Below are 26,114 nucleotides of genomic sequence, written 5' to 3'. Positions count from 1 at the left end.
ACAGGTTTGAATCCACTTGCATGTGGATTTTTATCAATAAATACAGCACTCTAAATGTATTTTCTTTATTATTTTCTTAATAGCATTTTCTTTTCTCTAGCTTACTTTATGGTAAGAATACAGTATATAATGTATCTACAATGCAAAATATGTGTTAATTGGCTGTTTATGTTATGAGAAAGGCTTCCAGTCAACAGAAGTCTATTAGTCATTAAGGTTTGGGGCAGTCAAAAGTTAAATAAGGATTTTCGACTGCATGGGGGGTTGGCACCCCTCACCCTTGTGTGGTTCAAATGTCCGCTGTATAACATTTCAGACTTACATATGTTCACATGGTTTTTTTAGAAAAATGAGATCATACTGAATAAACTGTTTTATATCTTGTGTTTTCCGCTTAATCTATGCTGAATATTTTTCTGTGTTAATATACTGCAACAACATTACTTTATAATGATTGTGTAGTGCTAAATCTTACAAATATATAGTAATTTATTCAACTATTTTTGGTACACAGATTGTTTCTAATTTTTCACTAGTATAAACAATGCTGTGAGAAACATTCCTGCACATATGAAAATCAATATTATTTTCTAGGGATATATTTCTAGGACAGGAACTGATGAATTAAAGGGTATACATATTTTAAAAAGCTTTTGCTACATATCACAAAGTTATCTTTCTTACAGCTGGTACCAATTTATACTCTTGCCCCCAGAGTATAAAGGTGCCATTTTCCAAAACCTCCTGCCAGCATTGGGAATTATTGATTTTTTTTATCTTTGTTATGTTTAGAAATACTAAATAGTATCCTATCATTTATTTAATTTGTACTCCATTTTAGGAAGCTGATTTTTATTTATACTGGTCATTTATATTTCTTTACTTGAAAAGAGATTCTTTTTTTAAAATTTATTTATTTTGAGAGAGAAAGAAACTGAAAGTGGGGGAGGGCAGAAAGGAGAGAAAGAGAGAGAGAGAGAGAGAGAATCTCGAATAGGCTCTGAGGTGTCAGCAGAGCCCAATGCAGGGCTCGAACCCATGAACAGAGAAATCATGACCTGAGCTGAAGTCGGATGCTTAACCGACTGAGCCACCCAGGTGCCCCAATATATTTCTTTACTTGTAAAGTCTTTTTTTAAATGTTTATTTATTTTTGAGAGAGAGAGAGACAGAGCATGAGCAGGGGAGGGGCAGAGAGAGAGAGGGAGACACAGAATCCGAAGCAGTCTCCAGGCCCCAAGCTGTCAGCACAGTGCCTGATGGGGCTCAAACTCACAAACCGTGAGATCATGACCTGAGCCGAGGTCGAACACTCAACCGACTGACCCACCCAGGCGCCCCACTTGTAAAGTCTTTATCATATTCTTTGCCAAGGTGTTAATTATAAACACTACTTATATGTTAAGGCCATTAACCCTTTACCATACAGGTTTCATGTTTTAATCTCATTCTGTCATTTGTGATTTAATTTTGTTTATAGTAGGGTTATTTTTGACATACATAAATTTTACATTTTAGTTATTTAAATATTTAAAACTTTTTAATTGGCTTCAGCTTTTGTGATCATAATTAAAATAAAACAATTTTCATGATAAAAGTATTTAACCGTGATTAAAATAATTTTCAGATTATAAAAACAATCACATGATTTTCTTCAAATCTGTGTGTGGTTTTATTTTCACATTTAGCTCTTTTGCCCACTAGGCATTTACTTGGTATATGGTGTGAGGTAATAATTGCATCTTTATTTTTTCCTAATACTTAATTATTCAACCAGCTATTAAATAATCCATTCTTTTCCCACTGGGTTTAAATATCATATTTAACAAATAAACATTTTATTTTTTTAATATTTTTTTTTCATTTTTGAGAGAGAGAGAGAGCCTGAGCAGGGGAGGGGCAGAGAGAGAGGGAGACATAGAATCTGAAGCAGGCTCCAGGCTCCGAGCTGTCAGCACAGAGCCCAATGTGGAGTTGAACTCATGAACTGAGATCATGACCTGAGCCAAAGTCAGACACCTAACCGATTGAGTCATCCAGGCACCCCAACAAACATTTTAATATAGTACTTGTATTTATATTTTCTGGCTTTCTGTTCTGTTTCATTGCTCTGCCTCTTTTAGCAACAGAATCAAATCTTTAATCCTTTTTTTTTTTTTTAGTTTATTTATTTATTTTGAGAGAGAGAGTGCACACAAGTGGGGGAGGGGCAGAGAGAAAGAGAGAGAGAGAGAGAGAGAGAGAGAGAGAGAGAGAGAGAGAATTCCAAGCAGGTTCCTCACTGTCAGTGCAGAGTCCCACATGGGGCTCAAACCCACTAATCATGAGATCATGACCTGAGTGGAGATAATGACCTGAGCTGAAATCAAGAGTGGGACACTTAACTGACTGAGCCGTGCAGGTGTGCCCAAACTTCTAATTCTTGATGTGTTCAGCCTACTTAATACCCAGTACCCCCCACTCACTGTTGTTTTATAAACTTCTCGTTGAAAAAAAATTTTCAGGTTTTTTTCTTTCAAATAAACTTCAGGATTTCTTTTTGATCTGTTTTTTAAAAATTTCTGGCATTTTAATCTAACTGTAATTACATTTATAAATTAAATAGAGGAGAATCGACATCTGTACAATGTTGAGTCTTCCAGTCTTGGAAAATCGTATAATGATCCATTTATTGAAATGTTTTTTTATTTTTTCAGTAGAGTTTCATACATTTATTTATATATTCTTCATTTTTCTTGTTTTTCCTAGAAATTTTGTTATTATTGTTGCTATTGTGAATAAGATTTTTTTTCCCTGATGTTTTCTAACAGTTTTAGGCTATTATGTGGGGCACTCAATTAATTTTATTTTGTGACTGTTCACCTCACTGACATTTCTAATTATTTAAAACAGTTTTAGAAGTTGAATCTATTAAGGGATTATAACATATGCAAGTTAGATAATTTTGTCTCTTGCTTTCTCATAGTTCTTTAGTTTTGTTGTTGTTGTTGTTGTCTAGTTGTCTTGGCTTGAATGTCCAGAATAGTGCTAAATGATACTAGTGACAATGAGCATCATTTTTTGTTCCTGATTTTAACGTTAATACCTCTAGGACTACACCATGAGGTATGATACCTGTGTTTGGTTTGGGGTAATTTTGATCATGCCAGGAAAAATTGTCCTAACTCCATTTCATTAATTAAAAAAAAAAAACTGATACTGAATTTTATCAAAAGTCTTTTCAAGAGTACCTACTGTGCTAATTCCAAGACTTTTTCCTATCATGGCATCTTAAATATTGAGATTATTCACATCTCTATGGTAAACTATGTTTATATGTGAGGTTCATCTATGGTTTCCATTATTAATCAGTTTGTTTGTTTTTACATCAGGGGTATTATGTTAGATTTCTGTTACTTTTGCACATTTGAACATTTTATACAGCCAGGAAATTATCTGTGGCTTGAAACTCAGGGAGAACTTGATTGTGTAAATAATTTGGACTAAACCTTTCCTCGGGAACAATTTCTCAATACCTTTTACATTGTTCCATGATTATTGATCTGTTGTTTTTCAGCTTTTTGAGTTAGTTTTCTTCTAATTAACTCTTTTGGCTCTACTTACAATATTTGGTGTGGTATTCTCATTACTGAAAACTTCTAAGCATTTGATAATTGCCTTTTTGTTTTTTTCTCAATCACTGATTTTTCCATTTTTTTAATTTTTATTTATCTTTGGGAGAGAGAGAGAGAGAGAGAGAGAGAGAGAGAGAGAGAGAGAAAGCAGGAGAGGAGCAGAGAGAGACACACACACAGCATCTGGAGTAGGCTTCAGGCTCTGGGCTGTCAGCACAGAGCCCTACTAGGGGCTCGAACCCACCAACCACGAGATTGTGACCTGAGCCAAAGTTGGATGCTTAACCAACTGAGCCACCCAGGCACCCCCCAGTGCATTATTTTTTGAAATAAGAGTTATATAATTTTTCCAAGAGCTTTGCTCTTTTTTGACTTATACTTTTGCAATTATATTATAGTTTTATTCCAGTCTGGTCATAGATTGTGGTGAAAATAATTTCTTTTGGGCGCAAATCATTTACAATTTTTGGGTGGGCTAATATAAAATTGGTTTTTGTAAACTTTTCTCATATCTTTTCTGAGTGGAATAAACAGAAGACCTTTCTCTTTAATCATTCATTTATTCAGTCAGCATTGTTTCAGCTATGTGTCTCCTGCAAGAGTCAGGCATGGTATTAGGCACCGCAGGATATAAAATGAACAAGTCACAAGCTTTCTTTAAGGTTGTCAAAGTTTGGATGGGACATAGATACATTAAGACCTAATTTGACACAGACAAAGAAATGCAATGGTAGCAGAATTTACAAAAGGAGGGCTTGAACCCCATCACAGCTTCTGGGAATGCAAAGATGCCTACGATTCTACCATGGTTTTGGGGAAGCTTTTAGCACGAAAGTGTAAAAAAATAAATGAATTAGTTGAGGTCAGAGGCAGACTTTTGGAGGCCAGACAATTAACTAGGAAACCGCTGTCATCATTCAGTAATAAATTAAGACATGTAAAAACTGTTAGGAAACAGAAAGAAAAGAGGGGATTTTCACATGTGAGGGCGGCAGGTATTAGAAGAGTCCACACAGGAGGCTGAAGGAGGTCGAAGTGAAATGTTGCAGAAGCCACAAGAGGACACATTTGGGAATTCTTGGCCACTTAGGTTAAGTGCAGCTGAGAGGTCAAGTAAGATAAAAGCAAAAATGTGTCCAGTAGCATCAGTCTTTGGTGACTTGGGGAAAGCAGTTTCAGTAAAGTTGGGAGAAAGAAGCCAGACTATAAGCAGATCTCAATGTAAATGGCTCGTGAAGATGATGGAGGCATGAGGTGTTTCTCCAGAAGCTTAGCTGTGAAGGGAATGAGCGGGTTAGGGCAACAATGAAAGGAGCAAAGGCTCAAAACAAATGGCTTTTAAGACGTAAAAATAATGTGAGCATATTTGGATAATGAGGAAGGTGAGTGGACAGGGAAAGAAGGCATGATTGTTGGCCAAAGGATCCTGAACAGGTAGGGGTCCCAGGGTGAGACACAAAGCCTAAGGGCTGATGGCCTTTGATGGAAGGAGGGCTCTTTTTTTTTGAGTTGAAGGAGGTGATTGGTACCCATAGGCATTTGGGGCAGAGAGGTGGGGTCTCCCCATTTCTTTGCACAGCTGAGTGTGTTTGTGGAACCTCAGTTATACTGCTGGACATTGTCAGAAGGGTCCAGGGTCTTGTTCTGCACTGACAGTTCACTTTATATGTACGATTTGGGATCCGTCCCTTCTTCTCATAGAAATGAGAGAACTTTTATGCTTGCCTTTCTTGAGGCTGTCTCTCTCTCTCTCTAATGTTTTATTTATTTTTGAGAGAGAGAGCATGAGTAAGGGAGGGACAGAGAGAGGGGGGACAGAGGATCTGAAGCTGGCTCTGTGCTGACAGCAGCCGGCCCTATGCGGGGCTTGAACTCATGAACCGTGAGATCATGACCTGAGCTGAGTGGTATGCTCAACTGACTGAGCCACCTAGGCACCCTGAGACTGTTTTTTGAAGGATTTTCCAGAAGTCTCTGTCTCATTAACTATGTGGTATGCAATAGACCATCAGAATAACACTGTTAGTTGCAAATAAAGTGATTGATGGATGCCATAAGATCACAAAAGTTTCCAATAAGTAAATCAAAATAACATTTCACATCTTCAATAAGCCTCCTTTTCTGTGTTTGATTAATGATTGTCACACGAGGAGAAAGTTTTATGAAGGTGACATATTTTAGCACACTGTATTTTGATATCTGTAGTTTATTACTAACTTTGAACTACAGGGGATTGTTTTGAGGCTTGCAAAAAATTTCTGGATTTACACTTTGGGCATTCACATGTTGGTAGCAAATTAGTCCCCTGAAAAATTGGCAAGCCTAAGGAGTTTTGGTCTTTGTTATTCTGGAAAAACACTCTATCCTCTGCATGGAGGGAACTTCTGGTTTAATTCTGTAAATAATTATGAGACAAAACCCGCATATGAAAGATTTCCCACATAAACTCCTCTATTGAGTAAGAGCTCACTTATTAAAAGTCAAGGTTGACAGTTTAACAGGCTCATTATGGTTCAGAAATCCCCTGGGGCATTTTAACCTTTTAAAATCTTTTTTGGATGTTCATTTTGCCAAATGAGCTGACTCCCTGCCGTATCTCCATTCTGCCCTGCTTGGGCTCTGATCTTAGAAAGTGTCACTCTTACTATAGCAATAAGTCAGGCGCTACCCAAAGTCAGATAGTCCGCAGGCTTTCCTCGGAGAGGAAGATAAAGAGGACGGGGTGGGGAAATCTGCTAAGGTGAGAGGTCTGAATTCAACTAGGTGCCCAGATGGTCTGGCACCTTCGTGAGCAGCACAGGAAACAGCACGTTGGTTCAACTTCCTTGCGCCAAAGGGGGCAGCAGCACATCTATAAAATGGCTTGTACATTTTGTGATCATTTCTGTTTCCACTCTGATTCCCTGGCTGATCATCTCAATGGCTCTGCTGTGCCCCCAAACGTTGATACAATCCAACAGATAACTAGAATGTGCGGAGGTTTGGTCTTAAGCTACCTGCAGTCGTTTCCAATGGCTGTCTAGACGAAGCTGTTTCTGATATTCTCCATTAACCCTCACACGTCTGCCCCTCAGCATCACTTGGCACAGCAGCCCTGGCCTTTGCAGTTAAACTTAAGCATTCTTAGACAGTCTGCTTTCCTCAGAACAGGCTGCCTTGTTAACAGCTCTACCACCAAAGTGAGCCCAGGATGCGGAGAAAACGAAACCAAGATGGAGCACTGCTTTGCTGTATTCCCGGGGGCACCTGGGACGCAGCACCGTTTCCACCTGCTGGGCCGTTCTGTGCTTCCTTCCTTGCTGTTCTAGAGCCCCAGTGAAGACCTGAGTGAGAGGGCAGAGCACAGGGACTGCCAGCCTCCCCACCCCACGCCCTACCCCACCCCCATCAACTTTCCACTTGCAGTGACCTGCCCTCCAGGGTGACTTATCAGATGTTTGGGGTTTGCCACTAAAAGAAGACAAACGGTGGAATGTCCTGCCCTGCGTGCTAATGAAACGGCTGAGCCAGCTCAGGGGTTATGAGGTTTGCGAATTAGGAGAATAATGATCTTCAGTTTCTGACCTCCTGGCACAGGCGGCAGTATTTATCAGGAGGCGCATGTGACTGGTTAAGAGACAGAGCCCCAGCTTGGAGGAAACAGCTGCTTGCGGCATGCTCCTGCATTTGGCAGCTGGACAGGCAGGGTGCTGATGTGAGGACTAGGCGACAGAACCGCCCCAGTAAGTAACTGGAGAACTTTTTCGTGTGTGTGTGTGTGTGTGTGTGTGTGCGCGCGTTTTGTAAGGCACTGACAATTTTTAATTTTGATTTTGGTTTCCCTCTGGCACTAAAGGAGGTATATTATTTGTGTTATTTGTGTTGTCTGTTGGCAATAGCCATTTGTATTTTTACTGATTTTTTTTTTTAGAACCTGTCATTTGCAGCAATATTTTCTGACTTAAAGTGTGAATGGCATACTGCTTGATTCCTATCTAGGAAAACAGCAAGTTGATTTCCTGGTGTCTGGGATGTTCATGATCTGTGGTGTTTAGGTTCAAAGTCAAGTTTGAGATTATGAAGTGGAGAGTGTATTAAAGTGAATTGATGACTAGGTTTGATTTTAATCAATTTTTACCGTTGAAGCTTGCAAAATAGTGTTTTGAGAAATTTGTATGTCCAACTTGACCATTTCTACTCAACTTTGAAAACTCTTTCATTTAACAATGCATAACAATCTGCAATATAGAAAACTAACAAAATAATATTGAGATTTAGATTAGAAAGCATGTTTGGGTTTCAGGCAAGCTTCATAACTCATCAAAGACATATTTTCTAGCTCTTCTCTTGAACGAGCTTTTTCAACTTCGTTGCTTTGATGCTGAATTTTTTAGTCACCCCTGGTCTTCCTTACTTTAGATAAAGGAAAGTTAGTGTTTTGATGATGCTCAGTGTCCCTCCTCTTGCCTGGATTATTAAAAAATGTTACCTGAAGTTGATTATCAACTCTGGGGGCGGAGGGAAGGGCTTCCAAATAGCTGAGATCTCTTCTTTCTCAGGTTCATTCAGTGGTGCTGGGGCTTACTCTTAGGAGAGCACAGAGCAGGCATTATGCTGGAATGGATGTGTTGTTTGGAGACTTTTGTCCTTCTGGAGTAGTCACCAGCCAGAATGTTTCAGAAAGGAAAAGGGGAAAGGGAGAGGACAGCACCCGTAATGGATGAGGTAAACCTCTGGAAGTGACAGGTCTCTGAATCAGAGCATTGAGCGAGATAACCAAATCAGTTCCTTTTTCTGGATTGCCTGGACATTAAGGAAGGTGGGGGGAGGGGGAGTAGGTTGTTTTGATTTGAATTCTTACCAAACAGTTATTTTGCTTGTGACGAGCACAGGGCACCCTGAAGTGTGTTTGCTTCTCCAGGTGACGGATGGATTGTCAGCTATGCTCAGGCTGTCCGGTTTTCTTGCAATTTCCGCCCCCTGCCTGGATGGAACACAGCTCTCCCCGCCCCACCTCCCTGCCCTGGTATGTGGAGGGCAGACTGGAAATGACCTGGGGCACGCTGGTCCCGCTGCAGTTTTCCTCAACACACTTGGTCTGGAGTAGCACACTGGCCAAAGATCTGGGGTGGAAGCACTTTCAGATGACCCTCCGAGAAAGTGGCTAGTCTGGCGCTGGGAAGTTTCTCCCCTTCTTTCCCATAAAATGGAAAAGATTCGACAAGACTCAGAGTGTTCAATGAGACAAAAAGTTATTTCTAACTCCGCCATTTCTTTTTATGACGTTTGTGTGAAGTCCTTGATTTAGCCTGTGGCCACATGGCCCAGTGACTTCCCTATTTGACTACAGGGCCCTAGCTACCCACTGGGCCACTTTTTTAGGGAGTTTGCTGCTGCTATAGTTTCACTTTTACTGCGAGTCTATTGGAAAAGAACTATGAGGTGAAGTTGATTTCTCCAGAATAATAGAGACCCCTTCAGTAAAATGGAGGGTCTCACTGGCTATCTCTAGAACAGCCTTCGGAATTATTCGAGTGCTGATATTTTGAAGGCTCACAGACTATTTTGAAAAATCCAATGATATCTTGACTTTCAAAATATCAACAGAATAATAAATAATTATTTTACATGTAGGTAGTATGTCCATAGGGTCAAAGACTTTCAGATCTGGATAGGAATTTTAGAGTGTGCAATTGAGCGCATTTCAGAGTTGAGAAAATTGTAACCAATGTGTCTGGGTCAAAGTGTTAGTCGCAGAGCCAGGAAAGAGGGCTAGAGGCTTCTGCCAGGATTATTATATTATTATTATAACATTAACACTGATAATTATAACTTGAATTTATTGAGCACTTTGCCAAATGATGTGCTAAGCAAATGTATTTATTTTCTTATAATCTTCAGAGTAAGTCTATGTGCTATATATTATTATTCCAGTTTTATAGGCAAAGAAACTGAAGCTTGGGGACCCCCTTAGCTGGGCAATATGTAGCACAGACCCAATTGGCTCCTGGAACGGACACCGGAAACTGCACACATTAAAAGACTTAACGTGGAACACATACACTAATTCCACACATTTAAACTTAAAAGCTTAATGCTTAATGACGTGCTTAACGGGATGCAAATGAGAATATTTCAGTGCAATACAATTAGACACACAATGTGTGTTAAGGCTCTTTCGAACGGTCCCTGGCAGGAAGGGCGAGGTTTCCCCTTGTGACAGTCCAAGCCCAGGCTGTGCAGGGTCACTGACCTGCAGCCTGTTTTTCTCGCTGAGAGTAGTTCAGTGATGGCTCCCGCATTGGTCAGAACAGCAAGTTTGAGCTTTATGATTACCCTGGAATACACCACTCTTGTTGCCCTTTCTGGCCTTTTCTCTCAGCTTTTCCTGTCACTCCTTTCCTTTGGAGGACAGCCACTCCACCTGTACCCCACACCAAATAGCTGGCTTGGTGGTGATAAAACTATGAGGCAGACCTGTGCATTGTTGTTCAACCTGGAACGTTGGTTGCCCAAGTAGGGGGTGGTTGTTCATGAACAGAAGCAATGTACTTTTGTTTGCTCCATTTGTTCTGAGCTGTGAGGGGAGACAATAGGCTGGGGCACCGAGGTGAGGGAGGAGAGGTGTGCTTTTCTCTGCACACTTCCCCGACCTGTGTATGGTCGCCATGCTTGCAGGCCATGAACCTGCAGCTTCTCTGGCTCATCAGCCAGAGGCCAAGCTTTAAAGAAATCTTAAAAAAATCTCAAAATTTCATTTGGCTCTCCATATTCCTCCATGTGGTTCAATGTCAAAATTAGGGCTGGCGATAAGAAAGAGCACTGAGTAATGCACATGTAGCAGAAGGGTCCTTTGCTTAATCAGGAGGAGAATTAAGTATGTAGACCAGTCATGGATGTCTTTGAGAAAGTGGTCAATGTTTTTTCAAAGCTGTTATATGACAAGATTACACATTCTGAAGATCAAGCTCCATATAGCAAGAAGGGGGAATTTTTAATTGACTTCTCACCTACTGATGCTTCTAAAACTAAGCCCAACTCCAGAGAAATCAGCAATATAGTCTGCTAAAACAGAACCACTGGAAATTACCTCCAGTCCTTGGTGGGAATGGCTTATTTTCATGGCAGTTGGCATAATCCAGTGGGTTATTTATACAAGAGACACATGAGACAGACTCAGAATCACTGCAGAGTCTGTAAGGTATACTCCAGAGCTGGTTTAAAGCAAAATAAAATGTTTGGTTATCTTCTTGGGACCTTTTAGGATGAGGAAACAAAATTTGTGATGCCATGTTGGCTGCCTTTGTTTCTTTGTCTTTCCCAGACTGTGTATTCCAAAGAACCTGTTCCGGAAGAGTTAACTCCCTTGGGTCTCATTTTCCCTTTGCCGTGATCGCTCATTTACAAGCCGTAGAGTTGTTCAGCTGTTTGTATGTCACATTCCCTTTGTTTTAGGGATTTGAAAATCTGGGTTTTGTGGGGTGTTGTTGCAGTTTCAGATGATCACAGCAGTCTCTCTGGAGTCCGTGGTGTAGGTTCACTGTGTTGGATCTTGAGCCCTTTTGTAATATCGAGAAGACAGATTCCTGCATTTATGTAGGAGTTTTCTGGTGTAAGGCGCTTCCTTGCACTTTGCCACAATTCTATGGAATGAGGGAGGACATCATCACCATCACCACTGTTTACAGTGAGGAAACTGAGAATGAGGGAAGGTGAGTGAACTTGTCCGTGGTCATGGGACCAGTAACTGGGAGCGCTCACCTAAGTCCTCTGTCTTCTGACTCTGAATAATACCTGTAGAATTGTCCTCTGTGATCAAAAGTGCCATAATTTGTATTATCTTCTGATGGGCAAAAGTTAAATGAGAGACTGATTTGTGATGTACCATCCCATGCATGTCAGTGATGGTATTTCCAAAGCCTACGGATATTTGGCCTCAGAAACAAGGTCAGCCTTAGTTATAGACATGGTAGTATTTGCTTGGGGTGGTATTTCTAAACAAACTTGGTCATTTTCCTCCCTGCAGATCCAACGTAAGTTGGAGTCATACTAACTACAGTATGATGTAATATTCAACTTTTATAAGGTATCTGGGTTTTTTGTTTGTTTTAGTCTGTTGTCCAGCATGCGCTCCATTATCCCACAAAAATCATTATTGGAACAAAATAATGGAACAAAAGCATTATTAGAAGTTCTGCCTGGTTACAGTACCCTTATTCACATGGGAAATAGTATACTCTGACTACTAGCAACAGTGTCCCCTGTGACCATTTCCCTCTGCAAAGTTATCTGCCCACTACTGAGAGAGTCCTAGCTCTCTAGAATAATTGAGACTCTTCACTACTAGTCAGTTTTCTGGTATGGTAACTCAGTTCATTGTATAACAGTGCTATCTGTATGTTGGCAAGGTCATAAAAATGACAGCACAAGTGCCTGATGATTTTATGATGCAGCTGCACATTTTAATGGCTATGGCTTTGAGGTGGGGGTGTGGGGGGACAAGGGACAGCTCTTTGATCATAACAGCTATTACAGTGTTGTTGTTTCTTCAAAGTAGCTTTTTTTTTTAGTATGAATGTGAAAGGTAGCCTTCTTTTACTTTAAAAAATCCTGAACAACATTTAATTCATGAGTTGACACAAAGAGCATTTTTCCTTAGCAACTACTGTAGTAATCAGAACTTTCTGCACCTTTCAAGAAGACAAAGGGGGAAAAAATTAGAAAGAAAGAAAGAAAGAAAGAAAGAAAGAAAGAAAGAAAGAAAGAAAGAAAGGAAGAAAGGAAGAAAGGAAGGAAGAAAGGGAAAGAAAGAGAGAAAATAAGATGGTACGTTAAAGGCTTAGCTTCCTGGATTCCAGCCTGTAGAATGGGAAGTAGCCCCTATTGTAAGTCGAGAGTTCAACTCAATATATGAATGATTTGCCTGCCTGCACATACCCTAACATCTTGGAAGTTTCTATGTGATCAAACCAGTCATTTTATTTCTTGAAGACTTGTCTATTCAAACTGCTGCTCTATCTTTACTCGTAACTTTGTGCTGCTTTAGGAGGATCTGTCCCCACCCCACAAAATATTCCAAGAGCCTTGCCTAGATCATTATGCCATTAATTTGCTTTTGCATTGTAAGTGTTGTAAGTGAATGTGTTCCAGGTACAGTCTTTGACAGAAAACTAGTGATGGGGAAAATAATGTGGAAAAAAGTTTGTCATTAGTTCCAGAACTTCACTTTAGTCACTTTGCTGCTGCTTCATTGTTTCAAAAATCACAGACAAGGTGGGTACCTGGCGGTGGGGGGGGGAAGGGGGTGGTGGTGCTCATTTGGCTAAGCATCTGGGGTTAAGCATCCGGCTCTTGGTTTCAGCTCAGGTCATGATCTCATGGTTGATTTGTGAGTTCAAGCCCCATGTTGGGCTCTGTGCTGACAGTGTGGAGCCTGCTTGGGATTCTCTGTCTCCCTCTCTCTCTGTGTCCTTCTCCCACTCATGCTCTCTCTCCCTCTGTCTTAAAAATAAATAAATAAACATTTTTTTAAAAGTGTCTTAAAAAAATCACAGACAAGTAACTACATTTGAATGTGTTTACATGATTTTAATTGCTTTTCTTTCTCCCTTCTGAAATATTTGTACTGTGACTGAGACCTTAGCAACTGATGAACTAGGAAGGCAAGGGGCTGGAGAAGAACTTAGGCAAAGAGGCCATCAATTTGCCATGGAATAAGACTCCAAATTAAGAGAGAGAGAGAGAGAGAGAGAGAGAGAGAGAGAGAGAGAGAGAGAGAAGGGGGTGTGGGAGAAAGAAAGAAAGGTGAAAAAAAAGTCTGTTCAGTCATGCCTCTGTTTTGTTTTGAGAAAATAATTATTTTTCATTTCATTTAACAATTCAAAATGAGCAGAATCAATTTTCCTTGGAGACTTTTATATAAGTTCACTTTAGGAAGGTACCAGCTAGAGGTTCCTATTCAGGAACTGACACACTGGTTTGATAGAACTCTTTGGACCCAGAATCGAGGAGCTTGGAAGGACAAACAGCCTCATCTAGCCACACCCTGTCAACTTGCCTATGACTATCAAGGAGGCATGTTCTCAAATATCAAGTTAACATAGAATTCTGGAGCTCAAAAAGTACTCAAGAATTTAAAACTTTTTTAAAATGGAAGAACTGAGTATAATTTCTGGAAAAATCTGGAAAAATCATACCCTGGTTTCAATTTGACTGAACTTTGGATTCTGCCTTACTTTCAGTTCTGCTTTCTAAACGTAGAAAGTATTTCGTGTATACATGGAATGCTTGCCATTCAAAATCATATGAGTTGACAGGATGTTTTGCAGATCACTGTTTATGGCAAGGACAGTGCTCAACTGAATGGTGGTGCTCTAGGTTTCTCTGTTGTCTCTCTCTCCCTACTCATTCAGATTCTAAGATGAATCTGTCTCTCTTTTCCTTCTGTAGTTGGCATTTATTTTTTTTAAGTTTATTTATTTATTTTGAGAGAGAGAGAGAGGGAGAGCATGAGTGGGGGAGGGGCAGAAAGAGAGAGAGGGAGAGAGAATCCAAAGCAAGCTCCATACCGTCAGCAGAGCCCAACATGGGGCTTGAACCCACAAACTGTGAGATCATGACCTGAGCTGAAATCAGGAGTCGGACACTCTACTGACTGAACCACCCAGGTGCCCCTGTAGTTGGCGTTTAAACAGAATCTGCTGCTGGGAGAGGAAAGAAACTGATGTTTATTTTCACAACGTCCAGAGGTAGACATTATCATTGACATTCTTACAGAAGAGAAAACTAAATTTCAGAGAGGTTGAGTATCTTGCTCATGGTCACAAGCCAGGGAGTAGTGAAGCCAGGTTTCTGGTCCTAGTCTGCCTGTAAACAAAGTGTGTGCCTTTTCTACTCAACCACACTTATCTCTCACTATGTTTATGTTAAAATCTGGTGCTCACTATGGAAAGGGCAGCCATTCTGTGGAGTCTGGATTCTGCTGGCCTTGTCATGTAACCAACATTACATCATGCCCAATACCTAGCCATTTCCATTAGAGGAGTGCCATAGCACAAAGAGACTTCCTAGGAATCTGTGGATTTATGATTGCATCCCGTAGTCTCCTTGTAGCCTGCACCCAGAAAACACTCATCCTGCTTGCATTGTTGAGGTGTTCTCTCAGCTGTGGCATTCTGCACCGTGGGCAGGGTTCTCTTGCAGAGCCTAGCCTCTGGCTACACTCAAAAATCATTACACGATCTCAGATGATGACAAGTATAAAGAAGATCATGACTGGAGGACCTGGCTGATTAACAAGCAGTGACCGTTTGCTTTAAATTATATTTGGTTTTTATGAGAAGTGACATAATGTTGGCATCAAAAGAAGCAATCATACTCGCTTAATAAATTGTTTCTTGGGGCCATGATTACAAATAGATAAAAGGGCAAGCAGACCTTGAAGCAGGACCAGTGGAACATATCTCATGCTATTTTAATTCTCTATGTTTTAGAAGAAATACTTCCTTCACCCTCTCTTGGAAGCTGCAGGAACTGTGATCGACTTAAGCCAGTGATGGTGGTTTTACTGTGTAAGAATTGAGGTTTTATCTTTTCAGCTATCACGATGACTGAGAAATATATCACACATAGAATTCTGCAACTCTTTGGAATTTTCTCTCACATCAAGCTTGTGTAATAGAGGCTAATACGTTCAAAAAATTGTTTTGAATTTTAATTCTCATATACGGAGATTTTACTCAACCAAAGTTATTAAAACTTCAGTAAGTACAGTCTAGTTTATGGGACTTCTTATGTGGAAGCTGGAGTTTACATTTAGGTAACAAAAGTTAAAGAAAAAAAAAGCCCCAAATATATTTTCCTACAATTAATTTGGCAAGTATTTTTAAACATATGCTTTCTGCTGCCTATTGCATTAACCTGAATAATGGCACAAACTTTACCCTGTAGGATATTACCACCTATATTAAGCATACAAATATATTTTTTAAAATCACAATAATCATAACACACAAATATTTGGTCTATAACAAAGGCTTGTGTAGAGTTTGTGGAAGCTGGGGAAGAGAAGATGACTATTTGTGTGAGTTAAGGAATGTTCCTTAGATTTGGTGACATTTGAACTAGGTTCAAAAGGACAAGTAGTCATTGTTCAAGAAGAAAAAACTGTATTTTAAAAGTCTTCTTTCCACAAATAACATGTAGCTTGGTAGAGCTGAATCAGAGGGTACCTGTTGGAAGAGGAACTGGAGAAAAGGCTCAAAGATAAGGGTATTCTGATGGCTGAGGTAGTGTTTGCCCTTCTGCAGCATTTAGATATTTTTGAGGATAATTTAAAAATTTTAAAAAATCTTTTTATTATAAAACATTTCCAACATATACACAAGTAGACAGAGTAATATAATGAACCCCCATGTATTCATTACCTGACTTCAACAATTTTTGATGACCAATCTTGTTTCATTTCTATCCCCATGCATGTTCTCTTGTTCCCATATTAGTTTTGACACAAATCTCATTTAATCATTCTACCCATAAATATTTTAGTATGTATTTAGTATGTATTTCTAAAATATAAGTTTTCTTTTGAAAAATCCATAATGTAATTAATACATCTAAAATAATTAACAATTTGGGTGCCTGGGTAGCTCAGTTAGTTAAGCTTCCAACTCTTGATTATGGCTCAGGTCATGATCTCACAGTTCATGATATTAAGCCCTGCATCAGGCTCTGCCCTGACAGTGTGGAGCCTGCTGGGGATTCTCTCTCTCCCTCTCTCTCTGCTCCTCCTATGCTTTTGCCCTGTCTTAAAACAAACAGACGAACTTAAAAAATAATAATTCATAACTATTATTTTGGCTTGTCAAGTAAGGAAGTGATAGGAATATATTTGTAATCTAGAAAGAAAACTCTAGAGGCAATGAGGGGAATAGGTTGAATAGAAAAAAGACCAAACCAATAGAAGACTCCAGAGATGGATTTGAACCAAGCCAATAGTGATGGAGAAGGTGGAAGAATTTTCAGAATACTTAAAAAGTAAATTGATAGTTCATGAGATCAATTAGATACAGGGGTGAAGGTGAGAATGGAGTTAAGGAAAATTTGGACATTTTAACTTGCATAACCAGCATATGAATATGCCAATAACTGATATAGTGTAGGGATTCCTTGAAAAGCAATTTAGCCTGGTTTTTCATTAGCCAGAGATGTTTGGAAACAAATCCAAAAATATCTTCCTATTACCCTCAAACAAAGCTTTCAGACCTGGAACATTTGGAGTAATTTTGATTGTTCCAACTTAAAAAGTCATTAACAAAAATTAAAACATCCAGAGTAGCATCTAAAATGTTCAAGGGTCTACAGGAGCCCCTTGGACAGACTGATGACTGGGACCTCTTTAGTTAGCACACAATAATAGTTGTAAAATCACAAAGGCTAATAAACATGATTTATTCATCAAATCCCCGAACACTAAAGGTTTGAAAGATGTAAATTTAAAATAATGGAAAGTAGTTTTTCATACTGTATGATGAAAATGTTCAAACAAACAAAAAATCTTGGAAGAATTGTACAGTGTATGTCCATATACCACCAATTCAATTTTAACATTAACAATTTATCATGTTTTCTTTTTCACATCTATTCATTTATCTTCTATCCATCCATTGTTTCATCTTTTTTTTTTTCAAAATAAGTTGCAGACAGCAGTGCACTTCATTTATAAGTACTTCATCATACATATTATTAACTGGAGTCCAATATTTGTTTATTGAAAATTTATATTTTACACAAGAGTGACTGATCTTACACATTTATTTTGCCAAAAGGCTGGGACTCAAGAAGGATTAACACAATTCATGGCCGACTCTTACTGGGTTATTGATGAAAACAAGGAGCTGTTTGAGAACTTCTTGATCCTCAAAAGTTGTGGCCATATGGGGCAGCCATACTCGACCACCAAACAGTCTTTGAGGCAATGGCAAGAATTGACTTGACAAAACTACATGCTTCCCAGTAAATGTTAACTGAATTTGAATGTGAAGAAACTGACCCCTAGAAGCATACACACTCTGCCAGTAAATGATTGGGCAGGTATGAGAACAGAGCACCTCCAACAGTTTCACACTGAGCATCCCTGCCTGCCTGTAGCAACTCTGCAGAAGAACAGTGTAACAGAGTAGATGGTTTATTAGTCAAAACTGTAGTACAGGCGATGCATTCTATATAGACCCATCCCGAGATTACTCAAGAGGAGCCAGTGCTTGGGCAATAGGAAAGAAGGTAACCTATTCTCACAAAAGAGAACTCTTGATTCACATATTGAGAAAAAAAAAAAGTACTTGTGTTCATAAGTCCTCTGACATTCTCCAGAAAGACTTCACGTGGCTTACGGTAAACAGCAAAAATAAAATAAAGCTGAAAATGATTAGCATAAGAATAAAACAAGGGCCAAAATATGTCAGGTAGTAGAATGATGGACAAACTTAGACTTAGAAAGCTTTGAAATGTTCTAAATTAAGTCAAGTTCTGACATTTTAAAACCTGCCAATTGGCTCCAGAATTAAAAATCAAGTGGAGATGATGTCTAGAAGATGCATTTGTTCAAATGCTTATTGTTGATGAAGATGTCTAGGATTCATTTGAAGACCGAAAAATTCAGTTACATAACCAGGCATTTCCTTACACAAAAAGCAGACATTCTGATACTAGGAAGAAATTTAGATGTTTGATTAACTTTTTCAGTTTCCAGTTTGATGTTCAGACAACAGCCTGTTTCAGTGGTTTTCAACTGGGGACAATTTTGCCCTCTGGGGACATTTGGCAATGTCTGGAGACATTTTGGGCTGTCCCTACTGGAGCTGGAGGTGGGGTACCACTGGCACCTAGTGAATAGAGGCCAAGGATGCTGCTAACCAGCCTGCAGTGCATGGGATGGACCCTACAACAAAGAATTATCCAGCTGAAGTATCTGTAGTATTGAGGTTGAAGCACCCCGATCCATATATGTCAGTTATAGATCTAACTCTAGTATGCCTTGAAAACACTGTATATGATTTACATGTGCCATTTCATCTTGTGACTTGTTGAAGAGTATGTGGTGGTGACCTATATCCTTAAGAAATGCTACTGCATTGGCACCATGGCAAAAACGGGGATGTAAAATGAACAGTCCTTCAGAATAAGATCCACAGAAAGCTGAGTTGAGTGGTTGACCATACAAGTCAAAAGCACTCTTTGGTATCTAAGAGCATCAAACGTTGGCAGGCAAGAATGCAGATATTTAATTACTAAAAAAAATTCAAAGGAATTGGGGCCCTGCTGTTTAAGAGAGTGGGGGAAGGGATCATTAGATCCTAAGTCATAGGACAGTTCATCCTGGGACTTCTCCCTCTGGGACTCGGAGAGCTCATTTCTCTGCTTCCTTCTTTCCTCTTCAAAATCTCAAGAAGGAGAACTGACTGTGTCAGAAGCAGGTGGATTAGATAAACTCCTGTTGGCAACCTGATGATTATGTCTCTGATTTATGTTCTTCTCCTTCATCTTGCCCTTGGTAATTATATACTCTATCTATGTTTACAACCATGTTCTCTTCCTTTCTTCATTCATGTTCCAACAGGTGCTCAGACCCTTGGTTAGTCCTTCCTCCTCCTGATTCCTTAACATCTTCTTCTCTACAAGATCATCCCCATCAGGATACAGGTATGTTTCGGCAGCTCTCATCTTATAAAAATGTCTCTTGATCCCCACATCCACTGCCAATCTCTCTTCGATTCTAGACAGAGTTATTAAATTAATATTCTGCACAAGCTGTCTTTGTTTCTTGATCTGCCATTTACTCTTCAGCTCACAGCAACCTGGCTTCTGCCCACAGCTCCACTAAAGCTGCTCTTGTCAAGGTGACCACTAACCTCCTTGTAGCAAAAATTTAAAAAGCAGAGTTTCCCATCTCTCTTGTTTGACCTCTCTCAGTAGCATTCAACACAGTTAATGGTTTCAGCTTCCATAAGCATGTCCTTCTCTTGGCCTCATGGAGCAACTTGCTTGACATTTTCCTTCTGTCTCTCTGACAACTCCTCATGACGCTCTGTTGCTTTACCTCCTTTTTCTGACCTCTAGATGTTGGAATGCTCAAGGTGGAATGCTCTTGTCCTTTCTCTTTATACTTTCCTCCTAAGTGATTTGAATCATTTATGTAGCTTTAGATGCTGTTCATATGGGGACAATTCCCCAAATTAAATTCCATCTCAGATCTTTCCATGTTTGTTTAAATAACTACATCTTGAGACCTGCACCCAGGAGTTCCACAGGCATCTCAACCTTAACACATTCTTTTTTGGTTTTAATTAATTTATTTTTTTATTTTAGAGAGAGAGTGTGAGTGGGGGAGAGGGGCAGAGAGAGAGAGAGAGAGAGAGAGAGAGAGAGGGAATCCCAAGCAGGCTCCATGCTCAGATCCATCTCACAACCCTGGGATCATGATCTGAGCCCAAATCAAGAGTCAGATGCTCAACCAACTGAGCCACCCAGGTGCCCCTCAACCATCGCACATCTTAAGCAAAACTCTAGATTTCGTCCAGTGTACCTCTCCCGCCATCCTGCCAATCTTCTCTGTCTCAGTTAATGGAGTTATAATTCTGATGGTTTTTCAGGCCTTTCAGTCTTTCACATCTCTTACTAACTTAATCTCCAAGTTCCAACTCTTCAAAGAGATCTGTCCTTGCTACTTACCTAAAATAATTGCTCTTGTCATTCTCTATCTTAGCATCCTGGGTGAGTTTTCATTCCTAGCTCTTATAACAGCTTGTAATTATATATTGGTTTGTCTACTTGTCTGTTGTTGGTTTCTCTCACTAAACTGTATACACCATTGGGCAGGGATCGGGTCTCTTTTGTTCACCAGATACCCAGGCCCTGGCATAATATCTGGAAGGTAGAGGTATTGTGTTCAGTCATTATTTTTTTTAATCAGTAAAGAACTATTTGGATACTAAGCCTAAACAGACACTTACTTTTATCCTGATGAGATAAGAATCAGATCCTTTTGGGGCACCTGTGTAGCTCAGTCGGTTAAGGATCCTACTCTTGATTTCTGCTCAGGTCGTGATTTCACAATTCACGAGTTCAAGCCCTATGTTGGGCTCTGTGCTGACAGCACAGAGCCTGCTTAGGCTTCTCTCTTTCCCCTCTTTCTCTGCCCCTCCCCTGCTCATTCTCTCTCTTGCTCTCTCTCTCAAAATAAATAAACTTAAAAAAAAAAGAGTCAGATCTTTTTTTTTTCTGTTTGAATCACACTTTTAAGTGGATTAAAAGATAATAGTTACACATCATTCAGAAATAAAAGAGAAACAAGTTAATCTTTAATAAATGCTTGTTGATTGGTGAATTGATTGAGTAGCTAATCGAAAATTTACTTAATTTCTTTGTAATCCTATTTATTTACAACAGAGAAATAATACTACTAACTCTCTTTTTCAGAATTATTTTGTAGAGTGAAGTTAGATTATTGCCCTCTAATTCCTTTTGAAGAAAGACATTAAATAGGCACACAACCCCGTTCGAGATGGTGCAGAGATTACATGTATTATCAATTTCCTTTGAGAACTGCAGTGCACTGATGTCTGAACTCTTGTGGTTTGTGGGTCAACAAAATGTCATCTTACTTCTTTGTCATAAGCCCCAGAACTGCTTCAGATGCCCAGTACCCCCCAACAAGGGATTTTAGCTTCTTACTAAAACCTCATTATCATCTTAGGCCCCTGAATACAAAAAATATTTTGACAAAGGGAGATGATTGGTTAGGAGTCATATTTGTACAAAGAGCCAAAGTCTCTTAAAATTAGATTGCTGAGTAGAAATTCCATGACAGACGGCAGATAGCTGCCTCATTTCTCCAAGTCTAAGTGGCCAAAGGCTGCTTCATGTTGGAAAAGTTATACTTTTTAAGACAGATGCATTAGTTCAAAATCAGCTTTCTGACACATGTACTTTTTATGTCCCAGGGACCCCAGTATGAGGCTGGATTCTCTGGAAGCTCACTGTGATGATGTGTTTCCCTTCCTTCCATGAACTCACTGTTTAAACTTGGGCAAACTATGTTATCTATTTGGCCTTGGGGCTCTCCTTTAGAAAGTGAGGTAATTTACCTGGTGAATAAAAGGTCCCCTTGAAAAGTAGAAATGTTCTGTCTCTCCTGTACCACAATCTCTTTCTCTTTCTAGAACTACAGGGTTTCTTTGTAGTAGACAAAAAAGGCACTATCAGAAGACTTGAATGAGCACAATGATGAAATCAGGTGTTTAGAGACCAGGCCTTGCAGCTGCACTGACCCAGTAAATAACCCTTCCTTGGTTTCTGGTTTCTCCTTTTAGAGCAATAAACAACAACAAAGGAAGAATACCAGCTCAGCTCAACTTGTATAGTCTCTAGTTACCCAAGTGACTCATTATCTAAGTGCTGGAAATTATCCACAGGAAGCTATCCTGAAAGCCCACAGTGATGAGTACCTGTGTATTACTCAAATCTGATATGGAGGAGTAAGCTGTTACTAGCTGTAGTCAATAGATCCAAAGCAACATAGGGAGGAAGTGGGGGAGAGTGAAACTAGATAGTCACTATAATGTGAGGAATCTAAAAATGTATTCTCCACTAAGCATGGGTAGGTACATTTTTTTTTAATATATAGATGTTCCAGTATACGTTCTATTTTCCCTTAATCTTTCCAGAATCTGCAAAGTAAAGCATTGAGAGGGTATTGGCACCAAGTCCCATGCTGTTTGGGAATCATTAATGAACATCTATTTTACAAGAACTTTTCTACAAAAGGAAAACACAGAAATCTGAGGGAATTGCAAAACTTGGAAGTAATCTAGACATTATAAGCATATTATAAATGGAAATAAGTAATAATCTGCTAGCCAAAGCAAGCCTGACAAATGCTGTAGAAATTCTCAAACCTATTGTCTTGCTTGGGTGGGAGGTGAAGTTTGTCTTGTGATCCGAACCTCCTTTTTGAATGAAAATATGCCAGAAGGCATAGTAGCTGTGGTTCTTCTTTGTTTAATCCACGAGTAGTAACATTGTGAAGACCTGTACAATGAAGAATCCCCCTTAACCTTTGCTTAGCATCTGTAATGTCAAGAGGGAGCCTGATGTGTCTGAATTCGGGGCTCACAAATGCAAATATCTGCAGGCCAAGAAGACACTATAATGAGTGAAGTAGATTGGGATAAGAATCTTCTTTAAAAATCTACTTCCTTATAAATCTGCTAAAAAGAAAAGGCACATAAATGGCAATGACCCTTGGCCTCAGCTGGGGAAACAATAGAGGGTAGTTGGAACTTTGGGGAACTGGAAGGCAGTCGCTACTCAGCTCCAGCCAGATATGGCCTCATGGGGCAGATATGATTTCTCCACAAGAATCTAGAAAACTGGATTTTTAAAAGGTAAAGTCTGGATTTGTACATTTTGCAAATAATGCAAAGATTTTGAAACTTTGTGAGGGCCTAACAAAAAAGATAACATTGATGGGCCAGACCTCTGTCCAAAGGGTCACCATTCTATAATCTGTGAATGATAAGTAAGGAAGAACTTAATTTGCACCATCTTCAATTTGGAGAAAAAATGAAACTAGGACTTGTGGTTCAGTATTTGCCTTTAAATAGGTGTGCTTAGATAAAGAGAAAAATTTTTAAAGGGCATTTGAGTACAGTGTTTAAGCAGCAGTGTACTTTTATACTTAACTGCTATAGCATCAGATCTAGGGTTCCTTAGATTTTGTGGGAAGTACGATTTTGTATTAGGACCCACAGATTGCTTCATATAACCACAAAGATGTGGAGATTTGGATACTTCTAAATGGCAAAAACAATTTTCTAGTTTTTATAAATAGATGTTTGGTACCTTGTAGACAGCACATTATCAAAGGCAAGACTCCCTTATCCAAAAGCAAAACTGAATGTTGGAAAAAGCATTATAATGCCTGAGAACCAAAAACACTTGTACAAAACTTGGGCTCTGTTCACACTGCTTTAGATGCCTGAAGGTAACACATTTTGGGTCTTGAGTGTTCCTTCATTTTTCAGTGTAGACACTGCTTGAGGTATTCCAGTATTTTTCTTCCCAGTAATTGATGGCTTTATGGTGGCTTTTCCCCCTTTATCTCCCAAACCAGGTATTACTATGTAGTAGTAAATTAATGAGATTTTTAAACATTTTCTCTTTTTTTGTTTATTTTGAGAGAGTGAGAGAGTGTGGGAGGGGCAATGAGAGAGGGAAAGAGAGACTCCCAAGCAGACTTGCGCTGTCAACGAGGAGCCTAATGTGGGGCTCGATCCCACCAAACATGAGATCATGACCTGAGCCGAAATCAAGAGTTGGATGCTCAACTGACTGAGTCACCCAGGCACCTCTAAACATCTTCATTTATATTTTTCTGTTTTCAGAATGCAACAAATAATTAGCATTGCATTGAGTAGTGAGAAAATATCTCTTTACCCAAAAGCTTGGTAAAAACTTTCAGGTTTTCTGTGATTAACAGTTGAAGAGTGCTAAGATAGTTAAATAAATAAATATGTGGCCTGGTTCCTGGAGTAGAAATTAGAAGTGTTGAAAATATGAGATCTTGTGGCAAGATAAAGATTGGCGAGGGGTTAAAACTGTGTGAACATGGGGACTTGTGAAATCCCCACAAATTACCACAGAAGCCAACAAGGCTCTCATTCTATTTTTAGTGCCTGGCTCGGTTTCACTAACTATTTCAACTCTTCAACATCCTTATTGTGACCAGTATCTCCATCAGCAGAACTTTAGGTGGAAATGTTTTTGTGTTCTATCTAATCTCAAGAACATTTTTTTATGGGTTTTGATAACCTGACATGCATTTATTCCCATTCTGGAGAAGAATGAGTTCAATGTCAAGACTGGGGTCCTATTCATGACCCTTTGGTATATATGAAATACTACTGAGATTTCTATATGTATCTACTAAAATTTCCTGCTCTTTAACTTCTCTGGGGACATGTATGTGTCTGTGTATCCCTGTAAGGACCTATCTTATATGCTTGATAGATATTTCTTTGAAAAATAGATTGTAACTGATGGGTAAAAATATAAATAGGTGAATATGAATAGTTGGGTTGTATGTCTAGAGACAGCTACTTTATCCTCCCAAAATAATGAATACTACATAGTAATAACCTGATTATGGAATCTTTTTAAAGTTTATTTATTTTGATAGAGACAGAGAAAGCACAAATGGGGGAGGGGTGGAGAGAGAGAAGGAAAGAGGGGAGAATACCAGACAGGCTCCGCACAGTCAGCGCACAGAGCCCCACAGGGCTCGAACTCACAAAACCATGAGATCACAGTCTGAGCTGAAATCAAGAGTCCAGTGGATGCTTAACTGATGGAGCCACGCTGGTGCTCCACTGATTATGGAATCTTTAAGAAAATATGGGACTACAGTACAATTAGTAGAAATGGGATTTAAACTAGCTCTCATTTCATAATTCAGATTTCTAGCCTATGCTGCCTTTTCTCTTCTTTCACCAAATGAGTATGTGTCTATAAAATACACGTGGCTTATAACTTTGAGAGACATGATGTAAATAGGAATCATTTTATTCCATAGTTAGAGGGCACTTTTTGTTCATTTACCAGGGAAAAAACAATAGTAGCTAACACTTACTGAGAATGTACTATATTACAGTTAATTCGCATTTAACCTGTATTAACTCATTGAATTCTCATAATAACCTTACAACATAGATACTATTACTCTCCAACTATATAGATAAAGGTACAGAGGCACCATAAAGCTTACATAATTTACCCAAGGCCACATACTAGAAAGTACAGGAGTCAAATTTGGTGTCAGTGGTTTGTCTGTAGAGTCGGCCCTTAACCATCAATCAAGCCTACTCAGAACTCATTAAATGACTAAAATGTGTAAAGCCTGCACGGACCCAGAAGAGGGCTGCATTGGATTATATCACATGGACCTTCACAGTGGCTTTTAGTTGTGATGCTTGGAACGCGACAGTCTCTCTCTCCCTGTCTCAATGTTGATTGAGTGAAAGGAATGAACACATGTGAACTTTAAATCCAGTTTTAAGAGCCCCATTCTGTTAGTATTCCTGCTTCTCCACACCTCTCTGCCTTTTTCAGTGTTGTTTTCTTTGCATGCGGTTTCTCCTTCTTTCTCCACTCAGTGCAGCCCCCCTCATGCTTTAAGGCACCGCTCGATTCTGTGAGTCAGAAGTTATTACTTCTCTCGTGACTCTTTCATAATGCCCTGTATCATAATTTCTATTCATTTTGTGGCTCCCTGTTTAGATTTTAAGTCCTCTGAGATTACAATCTATGCCTGATACAATCTTGTACCTCTGCCATGGTGTTAATCACAGTGTCTGGCACAGAAATAAGTGTTTATTAAATAAATGATAAAATGACTGGAAGAAGTTTTCCGTGCATTTTTATTCTCTATAACCTCAATCTGTAATAAAAAATCTAGAAGCATGTCTT

General features: G+C 39.3%; 1 protein-coding gene across 1 annotated transcript in view; it reads left to right on the top strand.

Moving 5' to 3' along the window:
• The window catches only part of RASGRP3 (RAS guanyl releasing protein 3), an 89,403-nt gene that overhangs the window by 6,491 nt on the left and 56,798 nt on the right, over positions 1 to 26,114 (top strand). Inside the window, exon 2 of the mRNA XM_015064220.3 lies at positions 19,210 to 19,292. The gene's annotated coding sequence lies outside the window, so the exon portion shown is untranslated. The remainder of the gene's footprint in view (positions 1 to 19,209; positions 19,293 to 26,114) is intronic.

Source organism: Acinonyx jubatus, chromosome A3 (assembly GCF_027475565.1).
Source record: "Acinonyx jubatus isolate Ajub_Pintada_27869175 chromosome A3, VMU_Ajub_asm_v1.0, whole genome shotgun sequence".
Lineage (NCBI taxonomy): Eukaryota > Metazoa > Chordata > Mammalia > Carnivora > Felidae > Acinonyx > Acinonyx jubatus.
The sequence above is the reverse complement of the archived record's forward strand: the minus strand, read 5'-3'. Positions and strand labels throughout refer to the sequence as shown.